This window comes from Malaclemys terrapin, chromosome 1, assembly GCF_027887155.1.
Source record: "Malaclemys terrapin pileata isolate rMalTer1 chromosome 1, rMalTer1.hap1, whole genome shotgun sequence".
In the NCBI taxonomy this organism is placed as follows: domain Eukaryota; kingdom Metazoa; phylum Chordata; order Testudines; family Emydidae; genus Malaclemys; species Malaclemys terrapin.
The window spans coordinates 176,272,042-176,287,897 of record NC_071505.1 but is presented as its reverse complement, the minus strand read 5'-3'; the positions used below and the strand labels follow the sequence as shown (position 1 = coordinate 176,287,897).

Sequence of the window (15,856 nt, the reverse complement as noted above, 5' to 3'; positions counted from 1 at the left end):
AAAGAAGGAATTTTGCTTTGTTTGGGTCTGGTAGGCTTCAACCACGGATAGGGAAAATAGTCAGGATTAGATAGAAAGAACAGAATGCTTAACTCTGAGTGTGTCTACACTTCTGCTTCCCAGTGTGAGTTGACAGGCTTGTCCTATTTCTGCTCAAGCTAGCGTGCTAAAAATAGTAGTATAGCTGGAGGTAGGACGGGCGGTAGCTTGGGCTAGCCACCAAGTATGTAGCCCTTGGGTTTGGACAGGTTTGAACTCAGGTGTCTAGCCTGAGCTGCTGCCCACACTGTGCTGCTATTTTTTTAGTGTGTTAGCTGGAGCACAGCTAGTGTGTCTGTCCCTGTGCTGGGAAGTATGCTCACAGCTGCAGTGGAGACATACCCATGTGTGTGCATGGGTCAGGAACAATTCCTCTTTAATCCTTCCCAATAATCTCATTTGCCATTATTCTGCAGCGAGTATCATAGGGTTTGTCCAAATCTACTTTGTTTAGACCATATGAAAAGGATTAAAATGAACAGATTAGACGTGAACAGATAAGTCATTCATATGATCTAACCAAATATTTAACATCAATAATACTTGTAATCAGTAAAAATCTTACCATACAGGAAAAAAACACCAACATCCTGTTAGTTGTCTGCTGGTTAAAAGTATGCCTTACTTTACACATTGACAGTATTCCTGATTATATCATGTTCAGCTCCATAAGAAGAATTTCCTGTCTACCTCTGAGGATCTCACAGAGTTACAGGAAAAGTGGACAGAGCATGCCAGATAGCAGGTATCATAGAATCATAGAACTGGAAGGGACCTTGAGAAGTCATCTAGTCCAGCCCCCTACACTCATGGCAGGACTAAGTATTATCTAGATCATCCCTGACAGGTGTTTGGATTTTTTTAAGAGCAGATTAGTCAATGATGGAGATTCCATAACCTCCCATGGCAATTTTTTGAGAGTTTAACCATCCTGACAGTTAGGAGGTTTTTCCTAATGTCCAGCCTAAACTTCCCTTGCTGCAATTTCATCCCATTGCTTCTTGTTCTGTCCTCAGAGGTTAAGAAGAACAATTTTCCTCCCTCCTCCTCCTAACAACCTTTTATGTATTTGAAAACTGTTATTGTGTCCCCTCTCAGTCCTCTCTTTTCCAGACTAAACAAAACATTTTTTTCAATCTTCCCTCATAGGTCATATTTTCTAGACCTTTAATAATTTTTGTTGCTCTTCTCTAGACTTTCTCCAATTTGTCCACATCCTTCCTGAAATGTGGCACCCAGAGTTGGACACACTACTCCAGTTGAGGCCTAATCAGCATGGAATAGAACAGAAGAATTACTTTGTGTGTCTTGCTTACAACACTCGTACTAATACATCCCAGAATGATGTCTTGAAACGTTTAGACTTCTAACTCTCCATATAAGTAAAGGAGAGTTGGCAAGTAAAGGTTTTTTTCTTTCTCTTCTCAGGAACCAAGACTTTATGGCCTAAAATATACCTTTGTAATTACAGGTAGTAGTTCGAAATCACAAATCCGAGTAAAGAAAAAAAGCAATCTCAAATCAATTATATACTTCTGGAAAAACAAGTATAAAGTTGACTATTTGCATCATAACTCACTCTGCCCTGCAACCTTGGTTGAAAAATCTCTGGAATCCATATATTACTGTTTTTAATGATAAACAAATACAAGTGCTTTGTCATTGCCCAAGCGCAAGACTCTCCTGAAAGATTTTTGAAACTTCTATTTAATTTTTCACTTCTGGACTGCTCAGACCTACAACTGCTAAGATATCATTAATATCTGACAATTACCCTAAGGATAAAACTGTAATTTATATAGGGTGTCCCGATTTTATAGGGACAGTCCTTGTTTTTGGGTCTTTTTCTTATATGGGCTCCTATTACCCCACCACCTGTCCTGATTTTTCACATTTGTTGTCTGGTCACTCTAAGTTTATAATGCCATCATAAGCCTAGAGATGATAAAAAGCATTTTTTTCTGAAACAAAAAAACATTGAAAACACCTATCTTGTCTGTGACACAAGAAAAAGATTGTCTTGTATAATTAGGAACTGAAAGAGGTACGTTTTCAAATTAGTACTACAACTGGAATCATGACCATGTAGATATGACTGCAGTCTATAAACTGATGTATAGCAAACATGCAATGTAAAATTAAAAGAGAACACTAAGGAAGTGGATTCAAGTTAGGTCTCAACAGCTGGGTTTAAAATTGATCTTAGGTCACAAATAAAAAGTAGGAGATTGATGCTTCAGTCTGTATGAACTACACTGAGCACAGGACCCACTGTTTGTTTCCAGTCGTTGGGCTGCAAGGGGTGACTTGGTCTCTGGTACAAGTTAGAGCATTAGCAGAGCTTCTCTAACTTGCCCTGGTTTATAATGGCTCCCAAGTGCTTGTTATGTTGCCTAGGGATTGTCAGAGTGAGCCGTGCCCACTCCCACTGCTTTGCACTGTGGAGGGGCTGGGAGAGAGTGACCTAGAATGCCCTGTGCAAGCTCTACCTCATTTGAGGATTATGCCAGATGGGGAATCTTCAACTTCCACGTTAAAGCAGGTTTATCCTCCCTTTGTGCCACCAGAGTGTGGGCCAGGCTCTGGCCCTTGTTTTCTAGTCTAGTATATTTATTATTTGCATATATCGCAAGATCGCTATAGGACAGGGGTTGGCAACGTTTGGCACATGGCTCGCCAGGGTAAGCACCCTAGTGGGCCGGGCCTGTTTCTTTACTGTCCCGGGCCAATGGGGGTGGCGGGAAGCCGCGGCCAGCACATCCCTCGCCCGCGCCGCTTTTTGAATGAAAAGGCTGAAGGCTTGAATGCACAGCATGTTGTGGGTGAGGATGGCTGTAAATTGACAGAATTGTGTGGCGAACCTTGCTCTATGTCCCTTAGGAGGCACAGTGCTGCTTGGGGTGTGGGTTACACTTACACAAAGCCAGATGTGAAGTAACACTAGTATTTTTGTGCTTTGGTGGGCCTTAATGTGACTTAGTTTTAAATCAGAGTTTGCCTCAAGCTTATTTTTGATCATTTAATCCAAAATGAATCTTATTTTTTTTCTTTTATTCAGGAATCCTTATCCCTAAATGTGTGACAGTGCCACTTTGGTTGGTGTATTTCAAAAATGCCCTCAAATTCAGTAAGCATCTGAGCTGCTTTTTTAAATCTGGTGTCACTGGTTGTTATTAGACTATTTGTAAACAGAAGTGGAGCCGAAGTTGGGGAATCTCAATCAATTGTCATCATGCATACATACTATTGATTAGGTATCGTTGTTTCACCAGTCGCCCATCTTTATTAAACGTTGTTTAGAATGTTTGGCAAACATAACCACTGGTATAATAGCACTAATAAACTTTTTGATACATATGGACATATTTTATACATATGGGCCTATTGTATTATATGGAAATCTATAATTCAAGGGATAAGAAAAAAGAAGCTGTCTGTATAAAACGAGTTTTTCATATGTAAATCTGGATGGTTTATATTTATTGCAAATAACACATATGGGTAGATTATTGGATAAAGTGATGGCCTTTCACCTTTGAGGCCACAGTTCAAATTAAGCCTTAGGTCCTAAGTAAATTGAGATGAATGGTTTTAGTTCTGTCCCTGGTGTAAAGTAGTCTATATTACAAAATCACCATACATCTGTTTTTGCAAACCTGGCATAATTGGCATTCTCATAGGACTGAGCTGGCATTGAAAATGAACTATTTCTTACTGCTTAGAAAGATGGTCTCTCCAGGTCAGGGTTAAGGTCATTGTCAGGTCTATGAAGAAAATCCAATACTGCCCGTATTTCAAATGTCGTTGAAGATGCTTAAAGCAAGTGATAGATGTGCTTCTTAATTCAACATTTTTATAATACAAAATAAATAAAAATGAATCTGACCCCAGGGTCTTACACAGTGCCTCATAAACTACATGAGTTCAAATGTTCACAGACATTAAAGAGAGAAACAAAGTAATTTATCGTGGCTTAGTGACAGTTACCTTAACACTTCCATGATGGTCTTTGGACCTTTATGAGAAGACAAAGACATGGAGAGAAATGTAGAATAGTACAATTTATATTCTTATTTATTAAGTGCGAGATTAAGCTGGAATATGGGGCAGCATGTAACTGTGCTGTCCCCGGAGGAGCCCTAGAAATCTCAGGAGGATCCCTATTCCTTCCCTGCTCTTCTCTTGCTCCCAGAGGAAAGTAATCGGTGTCACATCTACATCGGGTGGAGATTTCTTCTCCTGTGAGACTTGTTCCTGCTGGCTGATAGGTTGGGGGCATTGAGCCATGGCTCAACCCATTCCTTGTCAACTTCCAGGGGATGAGCACACATACGTACTTCCCTACTTTTCCCCGTCCTCCAGTTTGACCCAAGGCCATATAGGGAGTGGAAAGGAGTCTTTCCACTGTGGCTGCATTATGACCAGGCACAATCTTCTTTATTTGTATTATAGTAGTACCCAGAGTACTCGATCCAATTGAGCCCTCGTTGTACTAAGTGCTGTTTAACCACAAAGCAAAGACAGCCCCTGCCCCAAAGAGTTGTTATCCTAAAAAGACAAGGATCAGAGAGAGCCTGAGGACACAGAACACAACAAACAGGAAAACTGTCAGGGATTATAATACACACACATCTTTTTAGTTCTCTTTTTAGTCTCCCCAACAGAAGCAGTTTACAAAGACCACGTTAAGAAGAAAACGATCTAAATACAATTGGATTTTATGTATATTATATTTGAGCTAATTAGGAAAATAAATTCTTCTCAAAAAATGCTAAAGACAATGCAAATTTTTGAGTTTCCATCAAAATTTCCTGTGTTTTTGTTGAAGGCAGGTTGTCAGACCTCCCCACCACTCCCCAATAAAAAGAAGAAGAATTGTTTTTTGTTTGGGGGTTTCTGTTTTTGATGAAAAGTCATTTTCATTGAAAAATGTTTTCATTGGAAAACTTTATATCAGTTCTACATAGCATATGTTTGTTACATGTACATATTTATAAGGTAAACATAAGGAACACAAAGAGACGAGAGAGAGAGAGATTGTTTTATCTGCATACAATGTTCACGTGTACATAGGACAAAATCCTTTCTGTTGTGTTCTCTTATGCTTAGAAAATGGAAGGAACCTCTCTGTACTTCTAATTATAGTGAGGCAGCAAAACAAGCAATTCAGCATGTTTAGCTTAAATCTGAGTAAATTAAATATTTACCATAGGCACTGGGTCAAATGCCATTGTGTATTTGACAACATTCAACTTGAGTTTGGGAATTCAGTTTAAAAGAATCATCACATGTGATAATGAACTGGCATCGTATGTGATTCACATGAAGTAAACTGTCTAGTTTTCTAATTTCTAGCACTAGTGACTCGATATGATTTTGTGGTAACTATTTATAGGTGAGCAGATTTAATTAAATATATATCTCGTACAGGCTGTTACTGTATCATCTGCAGAACATATTGGCTGGAATGGGAGATGGGAGCTGTTGTAAGCCCTAAGTAGCTAAAAGGGATTAACTTTACACAGAGGATTTGCTAATGAAGACATCACATTGAAACATTAAAAAAGAAATGAAAAGGAGCATTGGTTGTTGCTCAGGAAATCATTTTGCACATTTGTCCTAATAATTTTTATTTTATGTCACTTAATTTGTAATTTTAGTTGAGGTACTTCTGATATTTTTATCTCATGCTGTAGTTGTTGATTGGCTGTCAAAAAACTATGTTCACTGGGCAGATAGACATGAGAGACAAACCACATGATGGTAATCTCTTGCATTGTTGTTTTACCAATGGATTTTATTCAATGAGGGCTAGATTCTGCCACCTTTCCTCTTCAAATAGGCCCTTTGAAGTGCTGGTGGAGGGAATTGAATTATTAACTGGGCTTTGCAAAAGCTAAATAAATTCAGATGGCCATAGACTTGGGAAATTAGAAATGCAAGAACTGTGTTACTGTAGCTGTGAAGCAAATAAAAAATTCTCATTCTTAAATGTTTTTCTCACTTTGGGCCATGCTTTTCTCGGTCTTCACGTTTCTTTCTAGGCATTTATAAGATACCAATTACCCTATCATCTTGGTGTCAGACAGTTTCTGAAATGTTAGAAAACTAAGCCAAACCCAAGTAAAAGGACCTTGCTCCATATTGAAATGTTATGGGGCTAAGATACAGATTACCCAACCCCAACCAATCTCTTTCAGTGAAGCTGGGATGACGGGCGCAGGGGCTGCTACTACTGTTAAATGGGGGAAGAAGGTAGACATGGCTTGCTGCTTTCCTCAAGTTAGCTTTGGCCTAGAAGATCTGTATTTGTGCATGGAACCTTTGCCTCCTGATTACCTCCCAGCTGTCCCTCTGGAGTCCGCCACAGTGACTCAGCATATAGAACTTGGCAGTAAGACCTCTCTGCTTAGGGTTTTGACTGCTTTAGTCCTCTGCAGTGAACCCACAGCTTTTTAAGCTGCTTTGGACTTTATTATTGCACACAGAGAACCCTGTGATTGGGCCCATTGACAGAGATCGATGCGACTGTTTTATGTTGCCTAAAATGCACAGTATTGCTGTGTAGTAGAAATCTATGCTCACTGCCTTTTATATCATTGTAATTAATGATATGACTGAGGTGTGGTAATTCATAAATATTTTGTCTTTTATGGAAATATAAAGGTGTTACTTGAAGCAGGGCATATCACTTTGATTGGATCCCATGTAAAATTAGACAGACAGTTAAGTACTGTATGTTTAAACAACTTACGGGTAAACTTATTGCTCTTACCATAATGTGGTCTTTCTAAATACCTCAGCTAAAAGGAATTGAAAGTCATGTCATATGTTGGTCAAAACTACTTTCCCGTAGCTTCACAGTAATGTACTGGATTTCACCTGTGATTAGAGTCACAAAATATTAATTATCTCCATCTAAGTCAGGGGTCGGCAATGTTTGGCATGCGGCTCGCCAGGGTAAGCACCCTGGTGGGCCGGACCAGTTTTATTTACCTGCTGACGCGGCAGGTTCGGCCGATCGCGGCCCCCACTGGCCACAGTTTGCCGTCCCGGGCTAATAGGGGCGGCGGGAAGCGGCGCGGGCGAGCGATGTGCTGGCTGCGGCTTCTCGCCGCCCCCATTGGCCCGGGACGGCGAACCACGGCCAGTGGGGGCCGCGATCAGCCGAATCTGCCGCGTCAGCAGGTAAATAAACTGGCCTGGCCTGCCAGGGTGCTTACCCTGGCAAGCCACATGCCAAACGTTGCCGACCCCTGATCTAGGTAATGAACAGGCAAACAGACACAATTATTTTCTAGAGCTGAAATAAGTTTATTTGTTTACAAGGCTAACCCATTAGTACAACTGATTAGTATCCAAAAGTGACTGGCTTACTCTTTATGTACTTGTCTTTTGGCAATTCTCTGAGAGGCAATTCTCAAGCTACCCTCTTCACAGATCTACAGAGGAGACGATCAGTACTCTTGGTCAGTGGTATTGGCTCTGTCCATGGATATCTGATCTCTGTCATTCAGAAGAAGCAAGATAATTTCAATCTTCATACCATAATCAAGCCTGGAACTGATCTGACACAGTATCAAGGGAACTTAAAGAATCCAAGTGATTCTAGAGCTTTCTTGACAGCCCATCCATAAGTTTGTCCAGAAAGGGAAGAGACATGGAGACAATTATTCTGCAGAAGAGACATTTCTTGATGTTGAAAATCTTACTTTTGATGATAACCTTTTCATTGAGAGGAGTTGGCCCACTGGCTTGCCTCAGAGAGGGATTAATAATAGCAGACTCTAAACCTCCCTGTTTCATTTTACTAGCAATTAGGGGCAAATATTGAACTCACAGGTACAGTAGCAGTTGCAGTTACTCTAAGCCATTAGTGAGTGAAACTGGTTGAAACTTGTACTGAAGTGACATATGTTTCCACTAGTCATAGATCGTGACCACTGATGCAGCAAATTTGGTCTAATTTTTGCTATTTTTTTACTCATGGAAAAAGCAAACTCCTCACAGTGAGACTTATTTAATTCTGCTTCTAAGGCAGATAGTGGCAACATAGATTCACTAAACTGTTCCCGACTGAATCAGTTCCACTTTTATGAGGCTTTCTGGATATGAAGAAAATTGTTTTAGAACAAAATCCCTCTCTATACCATAATTAATTGTCTCTTCTCTAGCTGACTGCAGCTGGTGCTCTGCTGCCTGCCCCCTAAGTTTCAATTGTCTCAAGTCATGTTAAAATATGAGAGATTAATTAATGAGGTGAGAATATTTGGGGATCACAACACATCTTGCTGCCTTATAGTGCTCTCAATAGTGGACCCCATTCTTGGCTGTCCGCGAGATATCTAAAATAAATTTAGGACTATCATTCCCCTCATATGGGTGAATAAAATGTTTCCTTCTTCCCCACCGCTAACTTTCAATGGGACTTCAGGCTTTATGGCAGCTAGGCACTTTTGAAAATTGTGTCCATAGTCTGCAATATCTGGAATGGAATGGAATGGAATGCAATTTATTTATTCCAAGTTTGCAAATGAAAGTTATATAGAAAAACTAAATATAGGTTTAGATTCTCGCTTTTGGGCTTGATCATGCACTATTTGATCAAGCAAAACTTTTATTGACTTTAGTTGAACTTTTGTCTGGGTAACGATCAGGTCCATTGAGTCTAAATTTAAAACCAAAACAAAATAAAATGCAGCCAGGCCTCATGTAAATTGCTTATTAATGGTCTTCTAATATCCTAACTTGTTGAAAGAACATCTTAGTAATACCATGTGTCCATTACAAATGACGCTTAGTATGGGATAAGAAGTTTCAGGATCTAAACTTTGACAACATAGGAAACAAACCCCTAAAACGTTGCTCTCCTTGTTGTCAGTCCACAAGTGAGTGGCAGTGCAGTTTATAGATTCATACATTCCAGGGCTAGAAGGAACCATTGTGATCATATAGTCTAACCACCTATATAACACAGGCCATCGAACTGTCCCAAAATAATTCCTAGAGCATATATTTTATAAAAAACATCCAGTCTTGATTTAAAAATGGTCAGGGATGGAGAATCCATCACAACCCTTGGTAAATCGTTCCAATAGTTAACTACTCTCACTTTTAAAAAATGACGCCTTATTTTCAGTCTGAAATTTGTCTAGCTTCTGAATTTGTCTCCAGTCTTTGGATTGTGTTCTATCTTTCTCTGCAACATTGAAGAGCTCATTGTCAAATAATTATTCCCCATGTAGTTACTTATACACTGTAATGAAGTCACCCTACACTTCTCTTTGTTAAGCTAAATAAATTGACAAGGAATGTTTTTTAATCCTTTAATCGTTCTTGTTGCTCTTCTCTGAACCCTCTGCAATTTATCAACATCCTCCGTGAATTGTGGGCATTAGAACTGGACACAGTATTCCAACACCAATTGCACCAGTGCCAAATTCAGCGATAAAATAACCTCTCTACTTCTACTGGAGATTCTCCTGTTTGTGCATCCCAGGATTTCATTAGCTCTTTTGGCCATAGCATCACTTTGGGAGCTCATGTTCAGCTGATTATCTACCTCAATCCCCAAATCTTTTTTAGAGTAACTGCTTCCCAGGATAGAGTCCCCCATCCTGTGAATAATGCCTATGTTTTTTTAGTTCTAGATGTATACATTTACGATTAGCCATATTAAAGCATATATTGTTTGCTTGTGCCCGGTTTACCAAGCAATCTAGATCACTCTGAATCAGTGACCTGTCCTCTTCATTATTTACCACTCCTCCAATTTTTGTGTCATTTGGAAACTTTATCAGTGACTATTTTGTTTTCTTCCAGGTCATTGATAAAAGTGTTAAATAGCATAGGGCCAAGAACTGATCTCTGTGGGGTCCCACTGGAAATGCACCCGCTTGATCATGTTACAGTTACCTTTTGAGACCTATCAGTTTGCCAGTTTTTAATCCATTTAACGTATTCTGTACTAATTTTTTATTCTAGTTTTTAATCAGAATGTTGTGCGGTACCAAGTCAAAGTATATTATGTCAACACTATTACCTTTATCAACCACAATTGTAAACTCATAAAAAATCAAATTAGTTTGACAGGTTCTATTTTCCATAAACCCACGTTGATTTACATTAATTGTATAACCTTCCTTTAATTCTTTATTAATTGAGTCCTGTATCTTTCCTGGGATTGATGTCAGACTGACAGTCCTATAATTACCTGGGTCATAATCATATTTCTTCGAGTCTGTTGGAACTTCTCCAGTGCTCTAACACTTACTGAAAATCAACATTAAAGATTCAGTGAACTTCTCACCCAGCTCTTTTAGAACTCTTGGATGCATATTATCTGGACTTGCTGATCTAAAAGTGTCCAAGTTTAGTAGCTTCCATTTAACAGTTAGCCAAAGTGCACTGAGAGGCAATATCGTACTTCAAACTCACTTAAAAATAAAGTTTCCTTCTTTCATTCTTTCTTGCTGGTACTATCCTCATTATTTGGTCTGTCAAGAAGAGATTCCTCATGTGAGCAATACCTCATTCTTAGTGCTTTCTCAGCACATTGTAGAACAATGTGGCAGATGAAAAAATGGATAGACTAAAAAATAGGGAAAACAGTATCTAGATATAAAAATGCATGAGATATTATAATCTCTGGGGATGCACTGACTTGAAGTAGGGGAGACTTTGTCCTTGGACTTACTATTTGTTATACAGGAGGGATTGGGGGGAAGCACTGATTATGAGTAGTCTTTTTTTTTTTTTTTTCCAGTGAATAACATTTGCTGGGTTTTATTTATCTTAAAGGGTTATGTGTGCTGACAGTAGATTCTTTGTCTTTTTTTAATCAACTTGTTTAATGTCAAGAGAGCTTCAGATTTAATTAGATGGCTATTTTTGTTTGTTTGAGGAATAGAGTGGTGACAGTAGAGTAATATTTAACCCTGGAGAAGAAGATAGAGGAACTATGTGCATTTCTACAAGTAAAAACAAACAAACAAAAACTTGTATTATAAAGAAATCAACATTCATTATACTGTGATATTTGTTGTATTTTCTATATCTGGAACAGTAAATATTGCAAATACAGTATTGTGTCTCATACTGCAACATGGCAAAGGTTGCTTCCATAGTGGTGCCCCCTGTGGTAGTGTATGAAGGCATTATAGGGTATCAATTGACCTCTCACCCACTTAAAATGTAGGGTAGAGTCCCTGTCATTCTATTTGGTGACAGAGGCCTTGAGCTTACCACCATTTAAGTCAGTTGCCAAACTCCAGTTTACTTAAATAGGTGCAGAAGTAGGATCAAAATTTCCAGAATAGCTTTGTCACCAGCTAAAATTACTTATGTGATATAATCAACTTCTTGAACATCTCAAGAGACTTAATCTGCCACATTCTCCATAAACAAAATGAGGGGCACAATGTTGAACCTCTGAACCTGATGAGCCAGATCCTCAGCTGGTGCAAATCCGCATAGCTCCATCGAAACCAATGGTGTGATGCTGACTTACACTAGCAGAGAACTGGCCTGATGTTTATTTATGTATAATAGTATCATCACCCCACGGGCAATAATATGATTACTCCATTGTGATAAGCAATTCTGCCTTCGGCCTCACAGGAAGTATTAGGAATACTGGCTCATCAAGTGAAGCAATTCCAGCAAGACAAATATCCATGAAAATGTTGACTGAATATTGAGAGGGGAAAAAAAGGGTGATTGGAAACAAATGGTTAGAAGAGAGTGTATGGTATGCTGAAATAAAAATAAATGCCTTTTGTACTTTCCAGGGCCACTATAGATGGGCCCAAGCTTAACAATTTGGATATGGATCTTGAACATCAAAAGAGTGTGACTTAATTCAGGCATAATTAATAAGACAAGGAAGTGATTTGTGAATTTCCATGTTGTATATTCTAGAAACAGTTGTTAAAATTGTAAAAGCTCCTTTTAGATATGTTACTCCTTTTGAAATAGCACTAGATACCTAAATCATGGGGAACAGATGTAAAGGGTGTCTCAGCTATTTTTGTGCAGAGAAGAACAGAGGTAGCAGATTAAATATTTAGGGATAAATCCAGCTAAATCTGTTCATATCTGTGTGGTTGTAATGAGGAGGAAAAGTGTGTAAACAGCCCAAAAATTGTTACAAATATCAGTGCATGCAAGATGGACATCCAAACCATATCCTGCTAAGAGGTATAAGAATGCACTGGCAGAAGCACATTGTTAATGTACTCTGGCAACAGGAACATGGTGTGATGGCAAAGGAGTTTGATTGACCCCCAAATCCAGCAAGAGCACATGTTGCCATGAACAGGAAGAGCAAGATGCTGCTACAACATCAGTGAATAGTCCCTATAGCTTGTAGTGCATTCAGCTGTCCTAGTACATGATATCCTGGCTAGAAATGACAGGATTTTTCATTCCTTGCAAGCATCTAATGGCAACTGTGAGTGTGTGTGCTGCCCACAGTGTGTAGTATCTTAAGTGTATAACCCAAGTATTTGGCTCTGTAATGTTAAAATACATCTTAATTAAACTTAAAAAACAAACTCAGGAAAGATTGATGAAAACAATATCTAACAACAGTTTTAATGTGAACATATTGCAAGATGGAATCTTGTAAACAATATAAAATATCAAGATGGTTATACCTACTATAACTCCAACAAAATACTGAGATCCATTCTACGTTCCCCAGTAATTGCATTTCTTGTTAGATAGGGAGAAAAATCACATGTTCAAGTATAGGGGACCATTTTACCCTTTTCTGTTACGTTAAAAGCCTTTGAAAATCAGTGTTATCGGTTTTGCTCTGAAAGAACACATTCTGCTGGCTGTGATAATATCACTTCCTAGAGATAGCAGCATTAGTGAGAAGCGGAAGATAATGTTAGTAAATGTGTAAATTTAGACTACATGAAAACGTTCATTTTAAAGATCATCCAAAACTAATAATTCTGCACTAAAAGAGCAGAGACAATAATGATGCTAGCTTTCAAAACTCAAGTGAGGACAGTTATGCAGCTAATAATATAAAGGGATCTAGAGTAGTTTACAATATAGCTAGGAAATAAAATGGGATCCAACCCACAATATCAGTAATCAAATCCTATGCTTCAGGAAGAAAGCTTCATATCCACACAAGTAGAGCATCCACAAAAATTAGTTAGATATGTTAGTGTTTGATTTCTGTAACATTAACACTGCAAGAGGCAGGATATCAGACCCAATGGACCAATGGTTTGATCCTACATAACAAATCCAAAATGCAAACTAAGGGAACTGGGGGAAACTAATCTATAACAATTCCATCCCCTTGAAAAACTAAGTTGAGAATTTTGCACTGTCTTTATGCATTCTGCAAAGGGATGAATTTAGTCTTGTAATACAAGGGCATTTCTAGTGTCAGAATGAAGCTCACAAGCTAGAGAGAAATCAGAGAAGACAACAAGAAAGGAATGAGGATTTGTAAGGTTTGTGGGCAAAGGCAAATGTGTTATTGACTAGTCTGTAAATGAAATGGTAAAGCTGATAGACCTGTCGCTATTAAATGGGTACTTATCTCAAGAATTTAGGTTGCTTCTTCAATATTCCTAGACAAAAATTCTGTTCAGATGGAGTTCAGACTGATACTACATGTCAGCAATTTTGGGGAAAATACATTACAGAAACACTGCAACAATTTTGTTTGGGGGGCTGGGGGGGGAAAGCATTACAAACGTAGGGCTTGTCTTCACTACTGGGGTAAGTCGACCAAAGTTACGCCAACTCCAGCTACTTGAATAACGTAGCTGGAGTCGACGTAGCTTAGGTTGACTTACTGCGGTGTCTTCACTGAGCTGCGTTGATGGGAGACTCTCTCCGGTCGACTTTCCTTACTCTTCTCGGAGAGGTAGATACTGGAGTCAACCTGAGTGTGCTCTGCCATCAATTTAGTGGGTCTTCACTAGGCCTGCTAAATCAATACCCATTGCATTGATTGCAGCAGCGTCGATCTTCCCGGTAGTGAAGGCAAGCCCCTAGGAAGTTCAGAACTGGCTTAAACTTAAATGAAGTTGAAACCTGTTAGTGCATGGAAATGCACAGTTAAAATGCAAATGTAAGAGTCTACCACTCTTTCAAGGGTTTAGATATTGTAGCAGAAGAGATGCTGTTTAGGATGGCACAAATGGGTGTAATGAGGTGAAATTAAGCAAATGAAAATTTAGTCTGGAATTCAGTGAGGTCTATTAAACTGTGGAATAATCTCCCAAGGGAAGGGGTTTGTCATTGCTTGAGGCATTCAAAAGTAGACTGGATAAAGCCATATGATCCCGTATTTGTAGATTGATGGATGAAAAGATATAATAGGCATTTTTTTTAAATCTCTAATTTCTATAATCCACTGCAATTAATCCAATTCTTGTAGCCATTCACACTCAATATACCCTGTAAGATTATTTTAGGAAGAATATTTTAGATAGTATTATATCCTAGTTGAGAATAACATTGCACAAGTAATCAAAATGATTGTCAGGTAGAGTCAAGTAGATAGAGATTGGAATAGATTGTCTTTAGAGCTGTTGCTTTTTGGAAAGAAAAATTGGACTGGGTTGCTGAATATTCGCTGGATTTTTTAAAATAGGGTTGGATGATTTTCTAACCATAAATAACATCTGTTGCTACATAAGTTAAAATGTGGAAAGGTTAATCAAAGCTTATGTTTCAGGATGTAATCTGATCACCTGGAGGTGATTATGAGAAATTTTGTCCCTTGTACAGCATTGTACAACGGCTATACATTCTCTCTCTCTCCCCTGCCCCCCAAGCATGATGCAAAACTAGATGGAAGTGTGGTCTGATCCAGTCTGGCAAATCCTTTATTCCTCTAGATTTTTCTACAGTAATTAGACTCCATTAAGTAGCCAAATATGCCATGCTAATCAATGTGTTGCTTATTGTGGGAAAAACAACATATATTCTATATAAAATGTTATGATTTCAATGTAAACATTTGTTAAGTGGAGTGGGGGGCATGCAAAGACATTATAACAAAGGTAGGTTTAAAAAATGACCTAAGATAAGTTAGCTGTATGAACTAAAAGGGGTTAAAACATTACTTTTGGCAAATGATTTGTAATTTTCTTTAATCGCTATAAGTATACATATTTGATTAACAATTTTACTTAGCGTTGCATACACCAGGTAACTGTGATCCATTATTTTTTGACAGATACTTTGTGTGTGTGTGTGTGTGTGTGTGTGTGTGTGTGTGTGTGTGTGTGTGTGTACACATAAGAAGAACTGGTTAAAATTAACATAAAAGTGACGCTTGTGCTTTCAGAAGGATAATTGTATGGCACTGCAACACCAGAACTATGAGGTGAAAATGCTAGGTGATGCCCTTTTATTATAGACCATTTCCCCCCCAATAGAATTGAAATTTAATTAAAACAGATTCCTTTATCCTACAAGCAGAAAAAAGGTTCAGAACAACACATTCAGGAATGGAAAGACCAAGGGAACAGCATGATTAATCTGAAGTAAAAGTAAGGAAGTCTTTCATTATTCATCAGTTAATGACAGTTAGGAGCAAGCTGCAATGTTTCGATAAATGAGAGATGTAAAATGCTACTGTGAAGCCGCCGTCTTCCCCTCAAACTAGAACACAGGACTCAACTGAGTCCTGAATGAAAATGCTAATTCCACATGATTAATCCTTTCTTCTTTTCTGTCAACATGAATATTAAGTAACTTCCTCTCCAGTGTCACTGTTAACTTGTACTTCGTTTATTTCAGGCTGTTTTCTTGGGAATATACAGCTTGACCTTAA

General features: G+C 38.5%; 1 protein-coding gene across 13 annotated transcripts in view; it reads left to right on the top strand.

Moving 5' to 3' along the window:
• The window catches only part of ROBO2 (roundabout guidance receptor 2), a 625,032-nt gene that overhangs the window by 19,859 nt on the left and 589,317 nt on the right, over positions 1–15,856 (top strand). The window lies entirely within an intron of this gene.